Source organism: Larus michahellis, chromosome 1 (assembly GCF_964199755.1).
Source record: "Larus michahellis chromosome 1, bLarMic1.1, whole genome shotgun sequence".
In the NCBI taxonomy this organism is placed as follows: domain Eukaryota; kingdom Metazoa; phylum Chordata; class Aves; order Charadriiformes; family Laridae; genus Larus; species Larus michahellis.
In genome coordinates, this window is record NC_133896.1 from 154084987 (window position 1) to 154106044 (window position 21058).

At 45.0% G+C, this 21058-nt stretch overlaps 1 protein-coding gene across 1 annotated transcript in view; it reads right to left on the reverse strand.

Annotated features, from left to right (window-relative positions):
• The window catches only part of FHL2 (four and a half LIM domains 2), a 43697-nt gene extending 32219 nt beyond the window's left edge, over window positions 1-11478 (reverse strand). Inside the window, exon 1 of the mRNA XM_074560296.1 lies at window positions 11150-11478. The gene's annotated coding sequence lies outside the window, so the exon portion shown is untranslated. The remainder of the gene's footprint in view (window positions 1-11149) is intronic.
• Window positions 11479-21058: the final 9580 nt, after the last annotated feature.

Genomic DNA, 21058 nt, shown 5'->3' on the forward strand with positions numbered 1-21058 from the left:
CCTCTTTGGGCTCCAAGCATTCCCTAAACCCCTTGGCTCCATAGTCTGTTCATCTGTAAACAAAGATAGGGAGCCTGGTGACACGTCTTGGGACATGCTTTGGGATCCAGAGGCAACCTCTGACAAGAGGTGAGTTGTCTTTAGAAACGCTGACTCTAAATGATGACAGTGCAGAGACCTATATGGAAGAGCTGTTGCTTCTTTTCTTTCCTGCGGATTCAGCTTGATTCCTGTGTGGGGCCCTGAGTATGACAGATGGGAAGAGGCTTTTGGGTTTCCTACCCCTGCGGGTGGAACCTGGGATGTCAAATTACTACAGAGTTTGCAGTAATTGCTGGTCTTCTGAATTGGCAAATACTACCCCTTAATTTAGGATTTATTCATTTTAGTATAATCATGATTTATCGTTCCCTGTTTCAGACACATGAAACAAGCACACTGTGATTGTTCCAAAAAACTAATCACTGTGTGTTTCTGATAGCACACGAGACGTGCAATTCTGTACAAAATAGCTCACATACCTAGTATTCCCCACAGTGTTCCCAGCATGCTCCACTGTTTTTAGGCAAAGTCCCCTTTCCAGATTCCTCCCCCTGCCACTGCCCCGCTGTTCATGGCTTCTTCTCCAAAATGTTACTTCTGTGTGAATAATTTCCTTCTGCTCCCTTTAACGCTTTGTCTGCCTGCATCCCTGACATCTCTTATGACCCTCTAGAAATAGCCAACAGCAGCATTTGTAACTGCCATTTTGCCTTATCAGCCAGCCAGAGGCCCTGGGAGCTTCTGAGCAAAGAGAGATTTGTAAAACTGAGCAGTTGGCAGACACCTCAGGAACTTATCTAAGTCATTCCCAAGACAGGGATGACAATATCTAACTCATTCCTGGCAGATCTTTGTCTAATTTGCCCTTAAAAATTAATGTTAGGACTCCACAACCTACAAAGTCAAATGAGCATAAGTTTTGTCAGTCCAACACACACTTAAAAAGGCAGAAAGAAGGAAAAAGACATTTGGACTAGAGTTTTCAGTCTAACATTCATGCCTGTAAAGGATGACTAGTGTCAGGCAGAACCTGTAATTTGCAGGTATTCGGATCGTGCCACAGTAGTATGAGAATCCTTGAGCAGAAGGGTTCCTCCAACTTGTGATCCTGTTCTTGGGGGCTAAGAAGTGTCTTGGGAAGAAAGTGTGAATAGCCTATAATGATATCTCCTCATAATACTCTCCCAGCCTCCAACAACTTTTGGCTCAGGGATTTCTCAACCTGGAGGCAGTATGTATACTGAATATCACTTCCGTGAACTTGCACAGTTCCCTCCTGATCCCTTGAAAGGAAATTCACAGTTTCCTGTAACGGGTAGCTCTACTCTGTGTTGTTGAAGAACCATCTCCTTGTGTTAATTTTGAACATATTACCCACTAGCTTCATCTGATGCCTCCTAGGTCTTACGTTTGGAGAGATAATGAGCAACTGATCTTTATTCATATGCTACAGGCTTTTCATGTCTTTTTCAATCTCTATCATCTCTCTCCCAGGCTGGAGAGTCTCAGCCTACTTAGCCACTCTGTACGAAAGCTACTCCCCATGTTTTGTCATCCTTTCCCAAACTTTTTCCAATATGACAGTTTATTTTTTCATCAGAAGTGGCCAGAACTTTAACATTCAATTTGCTTTTTGGCTTTTTTTGACCACTGAGCAGTTTGGGTTTTTTTGTAGACCTATATAACCCCCAAATTTCACATCCAGCTGGTTAGCTCAGAACCATTACTTCATAGCCAAAGTTACATTTTCCCTCATGTGCACTGCTTTGTGCTTATCTACACCCAGTTTAAGATGCTGTTCCAGGGCCCACTCATCCTGTTGACTAAAATCCTTCTGTTTCTCAGTCTTAGTAGAATTTCCGCTAATAATCTCCTATTAATCTCCCTTCACTGTAAGGAGTGCTTGTTTATCTTTCAACTGATTTTATGCAATACATGCAAAGATCTTCCCTCTTATCCTGTGGCAGCTTATGTGTTTTTAAGGGTGTTTGATGTTGAATACGTGGAAAAGTACAAATAAGCAGATGCTGCCAACCAAAGATCTCCTGTATCTGCATGCTTCTTATCATCTTGCAGGAACCCAATGTATTTGTAAGGCATGATTTCTCTTTACAAAGCTGTATTGAATTTCTCCCAATGTATCATATTTATCCATTTTCTCTACCCTGCTTAGTAATTTCTACTAAATTTATCAAACTTACCAGGATGTAATTCTCCCAGTTTCTCTTGGAACCATTTAAAAAGGTTGGCAGCGTATGAGCTACTTTCAGGTGCTCAGTTCTAAGCCTGTTTTAAATAAGAGGCCATGCACTATTATTATTTCAGCTAATTCATCCTTGAATCCCTTTAGATCTCTTGGGTGAACACCATCTGGTTCTAACATTTTCTTCCTATTAATTTTGTTTATTTGTTCCATACCTCTTCTACAGACACTTCGGCTTGAAATAGATCCTCTGACGATCCCCATAAGGAAGTGTTCTGCTGTGGGAAGCTCTCCAAGTTCCTCACAGTGAACACAGGAGCAAAAAAAAATTCATTTAGCTTTTTCTGTTACAGCCGTCTCTTCCCTGAGGACTCTTTTTGTACCCTATTGGCCCTACCGTTCCCCAAACCGTTCAACTTGCCTAGTATTCAAAAGAAGCATAAAGTTGTAAATCACTTCCCAGATTACTTCAGACTCCTGATATTTTGATGTAAGTAGAAACAGTCACTGTCTGTGATCTGAATATGATTGGGCACATCCTGTTTTGCCGAAAGATCCTTCTGTATGGCAACAGTTATTTTTCTGCTCAACTACTGTTTCTATATACTACAGATAAACTGAGAGGGTCAGAGATGTAGGCTCCGACGTATATTATGATTGAAAATATGAGCTTAGATTGTGCACTTTGAAGTAGAGACCTTGCTGCTGATCCTCTTAGGCCTGTGCTTGCTTTGAACTCTGTAAGTGCTCAGGCCCTTTAAATAATGGGATTAAAGTAATCATTTAGTTGCTGATGTGAACTTCACGTCTAACACTTCACATAGACCTGAAAAAATATACCATCCATTGTCAGCCTGATAGACATATGGGTTGTGTTTGCCTTTGCCAAGTTTATATTCACATGGCTGTCTACTTAATGTGAATGAAATTCAAATGTTGTGAGTAAAATTAAATAAAGACTTGTAACAATAGCTTGTCTTGAAGATAATGTGTCTCATGCTGGAAGATAAGTAATTTTTTTTAATCATTAGAGAAGACTCAGAAAACCCATCATGAAGTAGTGCTAGTCCTTGCATATATCCCTAATGGCTAACCATAAAGTCTAGCGCATCCTTGCTGGGTTGCTACAATACCAATGCCTTAGCTGCTCCCCAAAGAGACAGTCCACAGGGATGATGACTCATCCTTATATCCAGAAGGATTTCCAGGAATCCAAACTCCTCATTTGCAAGGAAGAGTCCCTAATGTTGGGATATCCAGAAAAACATGCGGGGAAGAGGCTGGCTTGTCTGGCGGCAGACACAGCACTGGCAGGCAGCAGAAACTTCACTTGCAGGAGAGGGCAGAGGAAGACGTGGTAGGAAGGCAGGCTGCTCTGCTCGGGCACTCACAGCTTTTCTACAGCCATGCCCACACTGTTTCTCCTATGGTCTTTCAACGAGAGCATGCCTTGGACCCAGAACTGTTTGCTATTTCCTTTAGTAAGCTGCATATCCATCCTGCATTTGCATTTGTAAGCACAAGGGGAAAAGGTAGAAAGGAGGCATGGCTGTAGGTACTTGGGCAGGAATCCAGGCTGAGAGTCTGGTCACAAATCCTCTCCCAGCAGCCAGCACAACCACCTGCGTAAATGAACCCTAACCCATTCCCAGGCACGATGAGATGGAAGTGCCCGTGCCCTTCAAGTTTCTGCTAACCCAACCACCTCATTCAACAAATGAGGAAACCATTACCAAAACCAGTCAACCAGGAGAGTGTCAGACTCCAGTAGGAAGCAATGATAACAGGGGGAGGAATGGAGAAGACCATGCATGGACCCAAATGATCCCCAGCATGCCAGCTGGGTGCTCCTGCTTGCGATGGTGGGCGAGGGTGGCCCAGCCATTCCACCCCTGTGCGTGCATTTTGCCACTGGAATCAAAGTGAGGGCTGATGAGGAGAAAAGGATGGACAAACAAACTGCCCTCACATACTGCAACCTCCTTGTGCCAATTACAGGAAGACCTTTTCAGGGTGACCACGTCACTCATTCCTCTGGCCTCACTGCCTTCCCTGTCTGCATCTATACCCATAGCTTGTGTTGGCCCAAACACAGCAGAGAATGGTCCACGCTGCTCAACTGTGAGTGCGGTCCCTGGCCTGGCTGAGCCAAAGCCTCCATCGCTCTCCCAAGGGGTCTCTGGCATGGCCCAAGGGCTGGCCTGCTCAAAGGACTGCTTCGAAGAGGAGGGTGGATGTGTCTGTCTCTTTTTGCCTGGTAAGACAGTATAACTGTATGGACACCAGCTGTGCCATGCTAGTTGACATGACAGTAAATCAAATCTACCAATTTTCACAATTTTCAACAAGGATGTCCTTAGAAAACCCATTCCTGAGATTTCTATGGTTTGATTGATGTTGTCTGTTCCTCTGTCTCATGCACCATTTGTTCCTCAGGGTCAGGAAAAAGCCTTTTTGGCCTTCTCTAGTTCCTCTTTCTTGAATCCTTTGCTGCTTACAGTTCTGTGGTCCCTTGGTCTTCAGACCTGGTGGAGTGTGGATGTAAGACCCTTGAAGCAGACAGCTTTGCTGGTTGCTTTTCAATTGTGTGCTGAAGTGCCAACATCTGCAGACAGTGTCTTCCTCACTTCTGTCTGCTAAAGATCTTCTTAAGGAGCACAATATGTCTTCTTACTGTGCACATCATATACTCTGTTTGTGTAATCAAACCAAGTATCCATATAATTATACCCTCTGCTTAGCCACCAGTATTCCACAGCAACCAATAATTGTATCCTAAGACACTAGTTGCACTAATAAATCCATATCCTCCTTAGGTTATGAACCTGCAAGTTATTGAAATGTAAAATTTAAGTAAGATGGCTTTATCACCATGGCTTTATTTAAGGTTGTGGTCTACAAAGAAATGGGAATATTATTACCATGAAGCTCAGAAATGTTTCTGCGGCCAGTCTTGGAGACCTCAAAATAAAACTCTTACTGCATTTGATGAGATGGAGGGCGAAACAATTTACAAATGAATGACCTTGGTATCAGTTTTGATAAGTAGTTACAATTGTCTTTTATAATAGGTTATTTATAATGATTGAATATTTTCCCATTGGTTGCCTAACTAACAAACTTACATAAGCACCTTCCACTATTAGGAAAAGCTCTGTTCTTTTTCTTATTTTAAGTAGTCCATGTAAAATGAGTGACACCAGTGTCCTAGCTGTCTAATTGTCATCGTTACCACAGTCACACCGATGTTTTTTGGAAGTAGTTCAGTAAAGATAATTAGGAATACAAGTCTAACTCATAGCATCAGATCAGGAAAGTACCAATCTCACGCAAAACGTCTTCTTTCCATTCAAGTTTTCTACAAAGGACTGTTAATGTTTCCATTGCAATCTCCAATTTTTCCGACACCAAAAGGTGCATTGGATTGAAACTTTTTTAGGCAATGTTGGCTGCAAAGACTGTTGCCATTACAAATTTTCAAATAGGTTTGTGTCATTTTCTCCCTGCAGATGAGAATGGATGGTTTAGAAAATAATCACTGTTCAGTCTCTCCTCCTAAATCTCTATGCTCTTTCATAACCCTTCATTCCCGAATAAACTCTTTCACACCCTTTTGTTTTGAGAGTCAACACCATTTCTGCAGACTATTGCTCTCTGTTACAGCCCCATCAAGCGAGGAAAAATTCCTAACAAAATATTTCCGCTTCCTACACAGATTCTTGTTTCCGCCAGAAGCACTTCCCGTTCATCTGACATGCTCCTTCTGTGCTCTGGGTCCCACTTTGGTCCCACTTTGCACCTGGAAGCAGACTTTCAAGCGTTCCTACAGCACCAGAATAGCCTTGGTTTACCACACGAATCTCCAGGGAACGCCCCAGAATGCATCGATATACAGGAAAACCAATACAAGACGTAAAAATTACCAAGGAGAAAGATGAGAAGTAAGCACAACCCCGTTCTTACTACAGAGAGTCTACACTACTAAAACACCCTGGTTCATAACAGTAGAAAGGAGAGTTTGCAGGTAGGACTTGTGGTAACACCGTGTTCTCAATCAACAAAATGCTTTGTGTAATTGGGGCAAAAAAACTGTAGTGGCATCCATCTCACCTCATTTTAACTGACAAAATGTTAGCTGACCCAAACAAGCCATCCATGATCCCACTCTAGTGGGTGGAGAAAGAGAGGCATTTGGGAGGGGTGATTCGTTACACACCTATTGAGTGAAATGAACTTCCCTATAGATGCGTTTTTCTCTCCACATTGCATCTAGAGGAAATCCAGCTGTCTAGTTCAGACAGACACCTGACCTTGGGTAGCTAAAATGGGGCAGATACGTCCTGTCAGAATTCACACACCTGAATTCAGATGCTATATTCCCCCCTGCTTAATTGAGCAGAGCTGGGCACAACGTCCCACGTGTTGGCTGGAGGATTTTTAAGGCAGATGAAAGGAAGAGAGGGGAAGGTCTCTCTCCAAGACTTAGTTCTTGGATCTCTGGGTCACTGTGGCCCTGAGATGGGTCTCACAGCCTCTGCCAATCCTTGCTGCACTTCAGCACTTGAGTCTGCCCTCAGATCTGGCCCTTACTCTCCTTTCTGAATTAGGAAAAAGTGCTACTTTTCTCCCCTAAAAGGATGTTGAGAGAAGAAATACTCAACGATATGAAATACGGGCCGTATGAGTACATAACACACAATGTGTTTGACCTGTCCTCATGTGAATTCCTGAGCTGGGGCTTACACCCAGAAGTTGAAAGCTACCACAAATAGAGTTTATTCTGATAGCTTCCTCTGTTTTATTGTTCTGTATCAGGAATGCCATGCTATATACGGTGTTAGCACGCCTTTCTTGCATTATAAGTGGTGTCCTAACCCCTTGAGAGTCCTGTTGCCTTCTGCACCCAACACTGGAGGCTGTGGGGCATGTTGCAGTCAATGGCCTTCCTGCATAGGAAATTAAGATTCTCAGCATCTAAAAAATGGGATAAATAATAGAATAATGGGCTTCTGTGTGCTGGCATCTCTGGACTGCAGGTATTCCTGTTTTCGTATGGTAATCTCTAGGCATACAGGGCTTTGCTGCAGACTACCAAAAAGGAGCACTAGTCAGTGTTACCTACTTCCCTCCAGCATGCAAATTTCTAGTGAGACTTTGGTGGAAATCTGTGAAGCGTGACAGGGAATATGCTGAGCTGAAAGCCCACTGGCTTTGTGTATGAAGCATGTGAAATAATTTCTGTCCTCACGTCTATGCCCATTCTACTCCCAAGACAATGTGGTTTGAAAATGTACTTATTTTCCTTTTTTTTAAGGAGAGTTTTCCTCTCATTCATTGTGATATGGAAGTTCCACAGAGACAGCAGGAAAAAAATATTATAAAAGAGAACCTGTACAACTGGCTTCACACAAAATGTTACTGAAAATATAAAGTGAAATTGGGGGAAAATATTTTTTCTTCTAGCTCCTTCAGTTTCATTACTTCTTGGTGGCACGTGTAACGGTAGCCAGTAAATCAACCTGCAGCAGAAATACTTGGGGTTTTATGAAGTTGATGGATCCCTTTAAAATGTGTATGGTAGTGCTCCTTCCATGTTTGTGTCAGAGCAAGCTGAGCAAAACCAGGCAGAATTGCTCCAACTGCTTTCAGAAAAACTGTGTAATATGACCTATGCTTCTCAAAGCTAATCAGTGTTAGATGATGAACAGTGTTGAAACAGCCTGAGATTTATCAGCATGAAACTGTACTCGCCGTGATATAACGCCAAAGATAAAATATTGCAGCCGGTAATAATTCATCTCACTGAAAAACAACAGTGTCAGAGTGCCTGTGCTCTGGTTAGACAATACACAGCTGCAAAAAAGGAAAACTGGTAAGGAAAAATGTGAAAATGTGCTTTGGTGGTGCAAATCTGCACAAGTTTGTCACTATCAAAATTAAAAGGAAAAGAAGGAGATCTGGGTTTTACTAAAATCAGTGGATGTTTCTGAGAAAACTCCCATTGATTTCAGTGGGGCCCGGATTTCACCCCCAAGCCAGTCTTTGCATTCCTTTCCTTCCCTGATTTTCTTCCTTGTAAAATGGCCTTTTACATTTTCTGTATTAAAGAAGTGTTTGAATGAGTCTGCCCCCTCCCAGCCTCTTGCCAGCTGCAATCAAAGGTCTGCCTTGTTCTGATGGCTTGCTGTTTGGAAGGGAAAAAGTAAAGTTATTCATCCGTTAATCATATTTTCAAATGCTAGGTAAGAATAAAGTATTATTGTTGGAAAGGCTGCCTTTAGAATGGGCTCACTTTGGGAACAGGCTTTGGGTCTTTTTGTTTTATTTCACTTTTAAATTAAAATCCAGTGAAAAATTACTGCATTAGTATGTACGTTCCTGCATTTTTCAAGCTAAAGATCTTTGGCCAACATATTTTTTTAAAAAAACCAAACTAGTGTTTTGCTGCATGTGATTGGAATGCTGCTTCTGCTTCTTGTTTTTAAGAGGGAATACTGTCAATACACCAGTGGCGATACTTTAATGCTAAGTGCCCAACGAGAACGATTTTGTTATTTTTTACTGTTTTATCTTGAGGCTTGGATGACAGACAAAGAATTTGAGGACATGAGAAAATTTCTAGTATGGGAGAAGTGAGACTACTCTATAAAAACATAATAGTTTTGAACATGATTTCTTTATTGCACAACTCACTGCAGAGGCACATCAGTTTAGATTAATAGCAAGATCTCGGAAAAATCAGACCAAGTTGGAGCAGCGCGTCCAGCTAAAGCAGCTGCCAGCTCCCGCTGGTGGCCTGTTAAGGGTCAATGCTGCACGCTCCGGTGGGACGCACTACCTTTGGGCTCCAGCCACCTTACAAAACTCATCTTGCCAGTGCTGGGGAGCAGAACATCAGAGCTCTGTGCAGATGTGAACAGGGCAGACCACGGTCTAGCGGTGAACCATTACTGCTGGAGAACAGAGAGATGTGCAGAGACACCAGCTGCAGTTAAGCCTTCCAAGGCATCCGTGCAGGGATACTAAGCCTGGAGATAAGATATGCGTGTGTGCAGACGGTTTGGTATTTTACATTCCTATTTTATTCCACTTACGTTATGTGCTGGTCTTCACATAAAAGGTGGAGCAAGCCTGTTCCTTAGCGCACTGTCTCGACGCCATCTGCACTGACAGTTGTGGGCTCCTGCCAGCTTAAGCCTGGGGAGCTCAGCTGGATGAGACATGTTAACTGAGGACATCCACCACAGGAGTGGGTCCCCATCCCAGGTGAGGTTGAACATGTCAGGGCACCAGCCAAGCCTGCGTCTGTGCTCATATATTGAGCAGAACTACAGGATGCCCCCAGGTGCTGAGACTCAGTCAACCACCCTGGTTGGTTGTACAGATGCTGGCTAGGGCTCTCCCGCCTGGGCATGGCTTGGGAGCAAATCCTGTCCCTAGGACATGTTTTGGATGTGGCCACTTGGTTTCAGAGGCCAGGAGTGTATAATGGCCCAGGCATAGCCCCCCAGGGCCACATCTCCTGCTAATTGCTGAGTGTATTGCATGCATTGCCATGATAAAGCTGGAGAGACCACCCTGGGACCAGACCCAACTTCTCCACGTCCACCAGCCCGATCAGCACCTGAAGTAAACAACCACCTCTCAGGTAAGGTCAGTGGATCTCCAGCAGCTTTGGAGCAACTGAGGACCTACCCTTTTGCCTTTGAAATCCTGACTTAGGGACTGAGCACAGTCCCAACCACTTTGAAGTGGGATGACCATTCCTACAAGCCTTGGGTTTGGTCAGGTCTAAGGAGTCCTGCTCCCCAGGGGTTCCAGGGACCCAGGATCCTGCCAAAGCCCATGGAGCAATGCTTGCTCAGCATTTTGAAAAGAAGTCTTCTTTCATTTAATTTCCTAAATAATGGAATAGTAAACAAACTCTGGTGCAAAATGTGATATCTTTTTTTCTCAGGCTATAAGGACATTAATATTCCTTACCTTTGTGTCATACTTTGTGATCCTCGGATTCAAAAGCCTTTCGTTATATTTATATTAAAAATGCATGTGTAAATGCATCCAAACAAATGTACACATATGCACAAACAATCTTATTTTTCCAAATAGGTCTTCTTTTATTGGATTCATTTGAAAATTAACGCTCTCATGAGATGAGGTTAAAAGTAATTTAATGTAACAATAGCCTGATAATTGGCATTTGGCAGTTATTGCTTATGCTATTTTACAGGCTGGTTCTGACGAATTCCTGCTTTGACACCCAGTTATGTTTCAGTGCTTTGCTTTCTTTTCCCTTTCCCCACAGCTGCTGTAATCCATAACAAGTAATTGTTTAAACATTAAATCAGCAAGCATCGCTTGTAATTTGCCTTTCTTTCTTTCATGGCCATTAGGAAATGGTCTGAAAGAGAAGAAAAAAAGTAAAATGTTCCTTCTGTCCTCTTTTTTTTTTTCACTATCTATTCATTTTCCAAATATTCATCATAAAGAAGAAAATGCTGATAGAGGGGGAAAAAACCACAACCTAATCAAAATCTTTCTGCCTGAAGTCATTCAGTTTGCTATTCAAACCAGGAAAGTGTCTATAGTTAGACATGGTTGTGTTCCTTGAGAACACGAAAACATGACAGCGTATTATTAGCGCAGAAACTAAAGAGCAGCTGTTAGTTAGCACCTGGTTCCCAACGGCAGACTGGAAATACAAAGAGAGGCGCTCTGCATGTGCCCTGGCAGCAAGAAGGGAACAAACATGTTAAAATCCGCTCTTCCCCTGAGAAACAAGCGCTCCCTTCAGGATGTCTGCACAGAGCCCTGAGAAATTGCCGGAGCCCTTTGCAAAGGGAAGGTGAAAAGGAGAAAAGGGCCCAAAAGGACAGTGAAAACCAAAATAAGTCACGGTCTTACCTTGCTGCAGCTCGGTGCTGCCTCTGCTTGTGAGTCTGCGAACGAGAGAGGACGGGGACAGACTCGCTGCTTTATTGGATTGCCCGAACTGTGTGTTTAGTAATTAGACAGCTAGGCATTCGTGCTTCAGATGAGCTATAAATATAATATCGCCAAAGTACCAGCCATCGTCAGGAGATAAGGACCGCAGCACCTCTGTGCCACCAGCCTTTTAAGGCATCATAGCTAGAGCGGCACGATGGAAAGGGGTGCCACGCTCCCGAGCAGCCCCGGCCCTTCGCTCTGCTCCGTTTGGCAGTGCCTGGTCTTAAAACACACTCGCCTGCTGCAGGGAGGTCCTGCGGGGGACCCCAAGGAGCCGGCGTTGTTTCAGGGTGTGACATTTTGGCCGAGCTAGAAGCAAGTCGAATTTCTCAATCAGATTATCTGTCAGGGCTCCGGGACTGACAGAAACACCCCAGGGAATGTCGACTGCTCTGTGGATGTAACACACTCCTTCGTCTGTCTGTCTGTCTGTCTGTCTGTCCGTCCATTCCAGGGGTGCAGTCTTGTTGCAGGGGAGTCTGTGCCTCGTGCCCTGCCTTGTTTTACCCCTGCACTGCCTCGTGTGGGGGGGAGGTAGTGCCAGTGCTACCGTTTCACAGCAAAAAAGACAGAGACTAGCCTGAGGTCATGAAATAAATCTATGTGGGCTGTCAGGCCATAGGTCAGGAGCAAGCTTTCTGCTCAAGGCTCCCTTCCCGCTGCCTCGCAGGTTTGATGCTGGGTGAGGAGGACACTCGTACATAGAAGGGGTGAGAGATTAGAGGTGAAAAGAACCTCTTCCAGCAGCTCCCGTGGGCAGCGTCTTGCTGGCTCCAGAGGAAAACCTGTCCGAGCAAGGTTCAGTGCAGAGGTGGGGTCACAACCTCCCTACCTCCTTGCCAATGCTGCGTCCAGCCCTGCATTTCAGTGTACTTCTGCAGAGAAAGTTGCAGCAGAGATGTGGCCCCTGATATGAAGTTGGAACTATTTTAAGGTGGGTGTTTTTCAAGGGGAGAAAAGGAAAACTTCTCTTTAAGACAGGGAGGTGAAGAAATAGCATCGGGTAGCCTCCATGAGAGGCAGACTTCTCTCCTTTACACAGCAGCATACTTCTCTGAAGAAGTACTGTGCTGTTGCACGGAGATCGCCTGTTGTTTCTTCTTCCTGGCTGAAGCAGGAGAATTTGCTGAGGGATTCAATTTCTTTGCTGGATTTATTACTTCCACAGTCGTGAAGAAACCCCCCATTCCCTTCATCTCCCTCTTCTTTCTCTTCTCTTTGGAGTGCTGGTCAAGGAGTAGTCTTTAGGAGATAGTGTCACCTCCCAGCTTGTCTCTGGGTAGTCCGTTTGGATAGCAAGCATGGGTCAAGCTGTGGAGACTAGATACTAACACAAATCATGTGCCAGGCTTTCTGACATGACAAACTGATTTATGGTTTGACATGGAGCCCAGTCAGGTTTTATGGTTTTAACTCCAATCCAATGAGAAGTTAGCATCTGAAGGGTTCATCCTAACACAAAGAAAGCTCATAACAGCATGTCCTCAGTCCCTGCCAAGCAACAGGATTTGAAAGCCAGAGTCAAGTCTCTTAGAACAAATGGCTTTCACACATCTCTCCTTTGTCCGTGCAGAAATGCCCAACTTCCAAGTGCTGTGCAGGAGGAACATGGCCTGGAGACTTAGATTAGGGAGATAAAAGAAATGTCCCGCAGATTCCTGATGAAAATATTTTTTATCCTAAAGTTAGAGGCCTTTTGCCACATGTTCCTTCAGCTACCATGTAAACAGCCCTTTCTCATTTCCCAGAACAATAAACAGTTATGAAAACCTGTATAAGCAGCAAAAATGTGGTAGTTAGGACATATATTTGGACAGCTCTGGAAAGCCTCAACCTTTTCATGTTAGCCAATGTTTTTGTTTGCATGACTCAAAGGTCCCGGTGATGTTGTAGAAACAACCTGGATAAAAGATGGCCATCCCCACCCTCACTCCAGGCTATACTGGGTGCCGATAACATGTTTAATCCCCAGGTGTCAGCCTGATTATGGAGCACGTTTGGATCGGGTGTAAACATCGAGCAACTGGGAACCAGCTTGGGGTAAACGTGGCCTCCCGACACAGTTCATCTAACTACTTGAGAAGGTGGATTACAGATCGGTTAAGACAAACATTACTGCTTTTCTCTCTGAAAAAAGCAAATGTAAGGCTAGCTGCCCCACACTACCTCTTTAACTAAACTGTCCTGCTCTCGTTTTGGGTATTGCTTTACTCTTTGATGAGGCTCACTGGGGAAAGGATGCCTTCTTGAAAAAGGACGCCATCAGAAGGCTACAGCATCCCTGACAAGTCAAGCTGCTGGGCCTGATCCTGACCTCCCTGCAGCAGGTACGATCTGAGCTGCTCCCCTGAGACAGGCAGGGAAAAGTCCTCGTGCTCAGGGTACCAGCACTTCTGAGATACAGAAGGGTGGCAGGCTAATGATGGAGGAGAGGTACTCCTGTGGATGTTGTCTGGGAGCAGAGACATGTCCAGGCTTCTCAGCTTTATAGTGGCATTGGAATTTAGCCCTTTAAAAAGTGGGTCAGGGGCTGAAGCTCTGTGGCTCAAAGCAGCAGTGGCATGGTGGGGCCCTTTGCCATGTCCATGGGTCTGCGGCACCAGAGCCAGCCCTGCTGTTCCCACGACTAAGGCACAGAGAGGAAGCAAAGCAAGAATTTCAGCCAATTCTCTACTCCAAGCTGATGGGAGGCGCGTGTGCTAGAAGAGTTGTGTTAGAGTCATAGAATCATTTAGGTTGGAAAAGGCCTTTAAGATCATTGAGTCCAACTGTGCTTTTGAAAAGCAAAGGAAATGCTGCAAGCTTTAAAGCACAGCCCCCTGTGGAAACCGTACCAAGGTCCTGGTACCCATTTGTTACACTGAGGTTAGAAGTTTTACCATTGATCCCCCACAATCAGGATTCTCCCCACTGTTGTCTGCAAGTCACAGAAGATGCCAGGGTGTGGGCATCCAAGAAGGTTAGCTTTAACAAACAAAATCTCACCAGCTTGCAACGGTACTGCCTTTTCTAAAGGAAGAGCTCTACCGACAGATATTCACGGGAATCTGACCTTGCTGTCCTGACATTTGTGTTCACGGTAGGTAGCATAGGGATTAAAAGAGCGTTATGATATTGTTGAGCCTTTAATCTAATTTGGGGGATTTAGAGGCAGGTTCTGTACGTATGATATTGACTGTCAGAGACTTAGCAGCAGAGCCGGGGGTAAGAGGGAGCCTGTGGAGATTTTGCCGGTAGTCAATATTTTGCAAACACTTTACACTCAGGCCCTCGCGGTGAAGAAGATGGGATTAGCATTTGCCGCTATGAACCCGGGATTCGGCAGTGCCAGCAAGCCATCAGCCTGCCGGCTTCTTCTCACCCTTCACAGCCATAGATCACACCAGTACGTCCCAAATTAGACATTTGCACATAAAACCCCAAACCTATCTACCCGACACTTGGAGGAAGAGCATGCACAAACGCTGACCCCCATTCAAAGCCAGGGGTCCACAGCCTTTTGCCAGGAGGCACAGGAGCAGTGCACATCTTAAGGCCTTCCCACACCTGTGAAAATGCTTGTGGAAGGCAGTGTTTGGGCTCCATCTGCGGTGGCCTTATGGACACCAGTGACATTCAGGTCCCTGGGGATGAAGCACCTGGAGGACCCCAACCCCAGCTCCCTCCTGGTGGGCAGCTGTCCTCGCTGCCACCACCGTGCCCAGGCTCTGGAGCGCCAATGAGGTGGAGGCTGCTTCATATGAAGCAGCAAAGCGTGCATGATTTCCAAGGGCTTCATTTCTGCTCGTCTTCCCCTCCTGCCCTGTGTTTTGAGCCGAGGTTCCAAGAAGATGTCATCGCTGCAAAGCTAGGTGCAGGCTTGAGGGCAGGCTGAAACGCTCGGAGCTCTGTGACCTCTCTGTTTTCCACAGGCGCTGTCATCAGCAGTTCACCTCACCTACTTTTTGCCATCGAAAGCTGGCATCTAGCGTAAGCCGGTTATCGGCGTGCTTTCTTTAGTGAGTGGTGGTGCCTATCTCCCGCTGCGGACTGCAGGGGGAGAGGAGATGACTCACCCCAGACAGCCAACTTCTGCTGACTGAAGTTATGGGAAATGTGCCTCACTCAGCTGAGATGCCCTTGCTGTGTGTAGCGTGTGGCAAAAATGCCTGTCTTGGGCCAGATATAGGTTAGCTTAGTCCATTTTCTTGCCCCCAGAGATGGCCAGTAGTTCATATATTCCCCGGAACAATTTCCTGAATTCCCACAGGTTTTGGTTTGGGGACTCTCTGAGACAGAAGCGAACTATATTTAATGACCTTGACGGATTTCTTTTTTTCTTTTCTTTCGGTGAACTTCTCCAGCTATTTCTGCAGCCACACGGTCAGGGTGTTTGGTCCCCCCCACCCTCATGCCCAGTCTCTGCAGCTTGCACCCCCCAAGGCCTGGGGGCTGGCAGAGACTCAGAGCAGAGGCAGGAGCTCTCTTTCCCTCCAGCACAAACAATACCACATTCGGGAAAATGGTGCAGATGAGCCTTAGTTTGAAAATTCAGATACCCAAGTCTCCAACACCTCTAAACCCAAACTTTGCATGGAGAACCTAGGGAGCTTTCCCCTTTCTCCCCCTCTCCATCCCCTGCCCCACTCACACTGAGAGAGACCTTATATTTGAGGGTTCACTTTGCAAATCTAGTGACACAGCACTGGCAAATGTCCTGAGTAAAGAGAGGACCAGGTGGTGCCTCTTTAGTCACAGGGAGCTCTGGATTTATTTTCAGAGTGCAAACAAGGTTGGAAAAGTGGAATCATTTCTTCTTCACTCCACCATTTATCTGCCCAGCAAATGTTACAGCTCACAAAAGGACACTGCTCTTTGCAGCTGTTTCATGGTCCCACCTCTGCCCTTTCCCATTTTGGCTGAAATACTCGTTCGCTCCACTGTAGCTGCTGTTTTTGGACAATGCTAAGGCTTCTTCTGTCCAAAACTAAACCTACCCTCATAATCCAACAAACTAAGTCCTGATAAAGCTAAGCAGGCTTCACTTAACAACAAGCTGAGATATAACTGTTTGTGGGTTGCAATGACAAAGGGATCCAAGTGATTACCTGAGCTCAAAGCAGATGGGAGAAGCAATCCCAGTAACACTGAATTTCAGTGCCCCATTAGCACATTTGCCTGCCTGCTTGAATTAATGTCCTTACCACACTGTACTTAACTCTGCCAGTGAGTATGAGTGCACTGTAAAAGAAGCTTTCAGGACTCCTTTTAGGAGAAAGGTATTTTTTCAGGAGATAACTGTTATCTGAGAGAGGTACAGTGCTGTGAATCCAGCAGCGAGAGTCAGGAATTGCCACTAGCGAAATTAAGCAAGTGAGAGCCCAGTCTGCTTTGCCCCCCTGCAAGTACAAGGGTGCTTGGATGGATAAGGAATTTCAGCCGAAGCAGTTTTATTTTGGCATGCATAAGATGACTAAAGCAGAGTTTTGTAATAGAAGCTGTAGATTGCCTGAAGCATAGGTATAATCACCAGCCCACACATAATAAGTAATAATAATCCCAGCTCTGGCATTAATTCATTGTGTGACCTTGGACATGACACTCATATCCACGTTATCAAACCTGGCAAGTGCATGCAAGTCCCACTGAAGGACAGAGGAGCTGCAAGTGCCAAGCACTTAAAAAAAATCAAATTGAACTCCCTGGGGCTCAGGTTTCCTACTGGCAGGGGAAACTATGAAAGAGATCAGAGCTGAGAACAGGATCTGAAAAATACGCTGAGATCACAAAAAAACCCCAACCCTTAGAGGACTAAGAATTTCCCAGACCTCCATTAGAAGGATCCTTCTGGCAGGACCACCTATCCCAGCAAAAATCCCCAAGACTGGCTGTGATAGCACTTCCCCTACATCTTCTGCCTCAGGGTCCTTGCTGGGTGGGGGGCACATAGTCTCAAACAGGGGTGCTCTGGCACCCCAAAATCATCCTGTCTGCATGCACTACATCGCAATCAATAGGACATATTAAGTAGGACTTCAGTTGTAAAACTAGTATGACATTATACTACCTTCAAAAGCACTTCCTAAACCAGTGCAGAAATAGAAACTAGGATAATGCAGCTGGCAGTGGTGATAAATCTAAAATCTTCCACAAAATGTTCGAGCCTTGCAATGTCTCTGCTCAGCGTGGAATAGGGCAATGTCCCCCCGTTTGGCATTGCCTTGGTGTAAGCCTCGTGGCTCAGGTCATCCTGCTGAAGGCCATCGTGTGCAATTTGAAACAAACTCAGCAATATTGAAAAGTTATGTTGGTACAGAGCAGCTGTTGTTGTTACGGTGTATATCCTTCCCCTGGAGACATAATGAACGGTGTAACTGGTAACTCAATCTTTGCTAGCGGTTTGTTGTGTTGCTGATAGAAGTGCAGCCCGGGGCTACTATATACCTTTTAGGCCATTTAGCACAATGTGAAAAATTTCACTGGGAGCCTAGATTAACATGGATCCAAGTGCCAAAGTTAATGTCAAACCCGACACTTACTGTTTCCCCTTACCCAGGCCACACGCATGACTAAAGTGATCCTCAAATGCTTGTTTCCCGTCTTTGTTCAGTCACTGATTTGCCTCTATTCTCATCCATAACATGAAAAGATATAATATAATAACAAAATATATATTAATATACTAATACTTTATCTGTTTCAGTGACACCTTTTGTGAGAACTCACAGTGATTTTGCTGGTGGCTGAAAAAATCTGTATGTACTTTAAAACTGGCACCCTAATTTTATGGCCAATTTCGACAGAGAGCATGATATTTACCAGGAGAACAGCTCTTTATAGTACCTCAGTTAAACAACACAGCTACTTCTATCATCATCGGAGCTGCCCAGATTTTTCAAAAACGATTCAAAGACAAATAGTGAGTTCTATGGCCATGCATTAGTTTGAGTCTTGACAGACATGTTTAGCCATTAAGTTGTCAGAGCGCAGCAAGCAAAACCAAAGCACGCTGAACAAGGAAGCGACAGGTCTTTGCTACGTGTGTCTTGTCAGCTGAGACTATCTAAATTGTTAGTTACACACTGATCAAAATACACAAAGAAATCTGATGTTCAGGTTGTTGGGGAAAAAATACAGCACCTTTTTCATGCTTTAAAAAGATACACTTACATACAATATAACTGAAGGATAGTGAAATTAGAGTCTTTATCATGCAAAATCTGCATCCTGACTATAAATTTGCTGATCTTTTTCTAATGGCCACCTGTATGCCTTATAAAACCATCATCCAATGTAACACTAGACCACCTTAGCACTGCCATAATTTTCTTTCCATTTTTTCCCCATGTTCCATCATCTCTTCTCCTCTCAGCTGCTAGGGTTGGCACGCCACATCTCTCCCCTGCTTCCTTTCTGTCCCGGGCACCTGCAGTGTCAGCAGCATGGTCTGACAACCTCCTCTCTCTCCTCAAACCACGAAACCCACAAACTAATCCTCTCAATCTCCGCCTCCTTAGCATCCTTGCCACCACTTCTTTCCCCTCAAGGATGAGCAGGTGCTTCCTCAAAACACCTGCAGTTTTTCCCCTTCACCTCATTCCCCATATCTCCCTGTTTAACTTCAGCTCCCTGCGGCACATGAGTCCTCTTCGTTTGCAGTTGACAAATGTTCTTGCGTTATTCTGCATTCATCAAGCCCCGCACAAGCGTGTGCGTCTGGCACCGTTTTGGCAGGGCACGCCAAACCAAGAGGAGAGCTGAAGCCATCTGTTGCAGCTGTTGTTTTACGGCTCCACGGTGATGCTGGAGCGCGCCCCCACCTCGCAAGCAGGAGTCTGGCGGAAAGCAGTTCAAATCGATAAATCACCCAGACACGCAAGGTATGCCCAGCACAGGCGATAAGGGCAGCTGCTGAGCGTAGCCCAAGCATCTCTTGGAAAACACTTCTGTAAACAAATCTGACATTTGATTTTTGGGCACGAGCATTAAATATTCTGGAGAATGCGCTGCCAAGATAGAGACGAGAGGTTCACACCTCTCTTTGATCTGTGATTGCACTAAGCTTGGCTCCTGCTCAGCAGACAGCAGTGCTTCTTTCTAACTTTTAGGAAGAATGTGCTCCTTTGCAAGAGCGTATTGAGAAGAAGGCATTTTTCCGAGTCCCTGCATGAGCCAGGGGCATCACTCATGGCTTGCAATTGAGCTTGGGCCTGAAGAGGTTCGATAGCTGCCAAAGCTAAAGCAGTATAAAAAGAAAGGCTTCTTGGCATTGAAGAGTCTAGAACAAAGGGAGACGAAAGAGAAGTTGTTATCTCTGCCTTGCACGCTGAAATGCTTTTAGTGCATTCAACCATGTGCATCATCACAACAAATCCTAAAATGACACCAGATCCCTGTGGGATCTGTGGCGCCTCTTGCTCTGATCCTGCTTTGGTCCTGATCTATCCTTGCGTCCAGGAAGGGCTCCAGAGACAACCTTACCTTCTGGAGATCAAATTTTTAGAAAAACAAATATTGAATTGTATAGAAACACGGTAATTTCATTAACAGAATCTAATAGGTTGAGGGAGGTTATATCTTAAAGAAAAAGAAAAACCTGAGTGCTGCAGAGGAGGTGTGAATCTCTATCTACTCTACAGCTGGGTACCACAACTGCCTGCTCCTTTGAAGAGCTGCAGGATGTCTCCAGGATGGCTTGTGCAGAGCCATGGAAGAGCATTGGTAGGAGCTCATCTGGGCGCTGGACCAGCTCAGCTGCTCTTTTCATTCCCCTGGTTTATGGCATCCAGACCTGACCTGACAAGATTAATGACTGAAAGCTAAGCTCTGCAAGGGGCCCCCCTAAAGCCTTTGCCATGGGGCCTCCCACTGCCCCAGACCTGGCAGGAGAAAACCCTCATTCCCCAACCTCTGCTGCAGCTTCACTCCCAGGAGGAGCTACTCTGCACTCATAGCCATCTGCCACCAAATGTGATGTAAAAACACTTCCCTGTGTATAAAAGAGTTACACCACCTCCATTATACATGCTGCAGGGCACCGTGGCTCAAGGGAGGAGGAAGGTGTGGTAAGGGAGGGCCAGGAGATCCCAGACACACAGCTCCCAATGTCTCCTTTCTGGGACAGTTGTGTTAAAGGACTGAATAGAGAAGCCTTTCAAATGTGTGACCTGTTGCTGCGATGACAGAAAATGATTGGCATCATCTCTCAGTGTGACTGTGAATAACAGCATTGCTGCTCCTTTTCAAACACGGTATTGTGCTAGCAGCTCAATTTGCTCTGCTTTTTCTTGCTAGCTCGGTAGATTTGAATGCCAGAATCTCATCAAGGACAACCCTCCTGCATAACAGTGGCTAGCCAGGAGTGCTTGTGCAAAGCAAAACAACCTGTAGGTCAAAATCACTCTCCACAGGAGTGAGATCAGGTCAATGCCAAACAACCCAAGGTCATTCCTCCTGGCGTTAATGTGGCAGTGGCAGGTATGCCTACAGTCCTTACAAAAGAAGAAAAAACTTTTGCCATCACTAGGAGGTTTGGAAACTTTGCAAGTGAGGATGAGCACTAGCATCACATATGAAATCTAAACACCGGGACTGCTTGATGCAAAACATTGGCTAGTGAGGATCCTGGATTTGGGAGAACAGATGGAAAATAAAACTGTGTTAATAGAATATGGAATATGATAAATGACTTTTGTGTTTAATGTTTTCCAAAAATCTCTCATCCACTACATCCATATCTTCAAAGAAGGAGAATGCCCTCATGGGGTATTGCAGGGGTGTTGTTCATGCCAAGCATGTTCATGTAATTGTCAGCCTGAAATAATTTGGTTACCATTAATTCTTGTC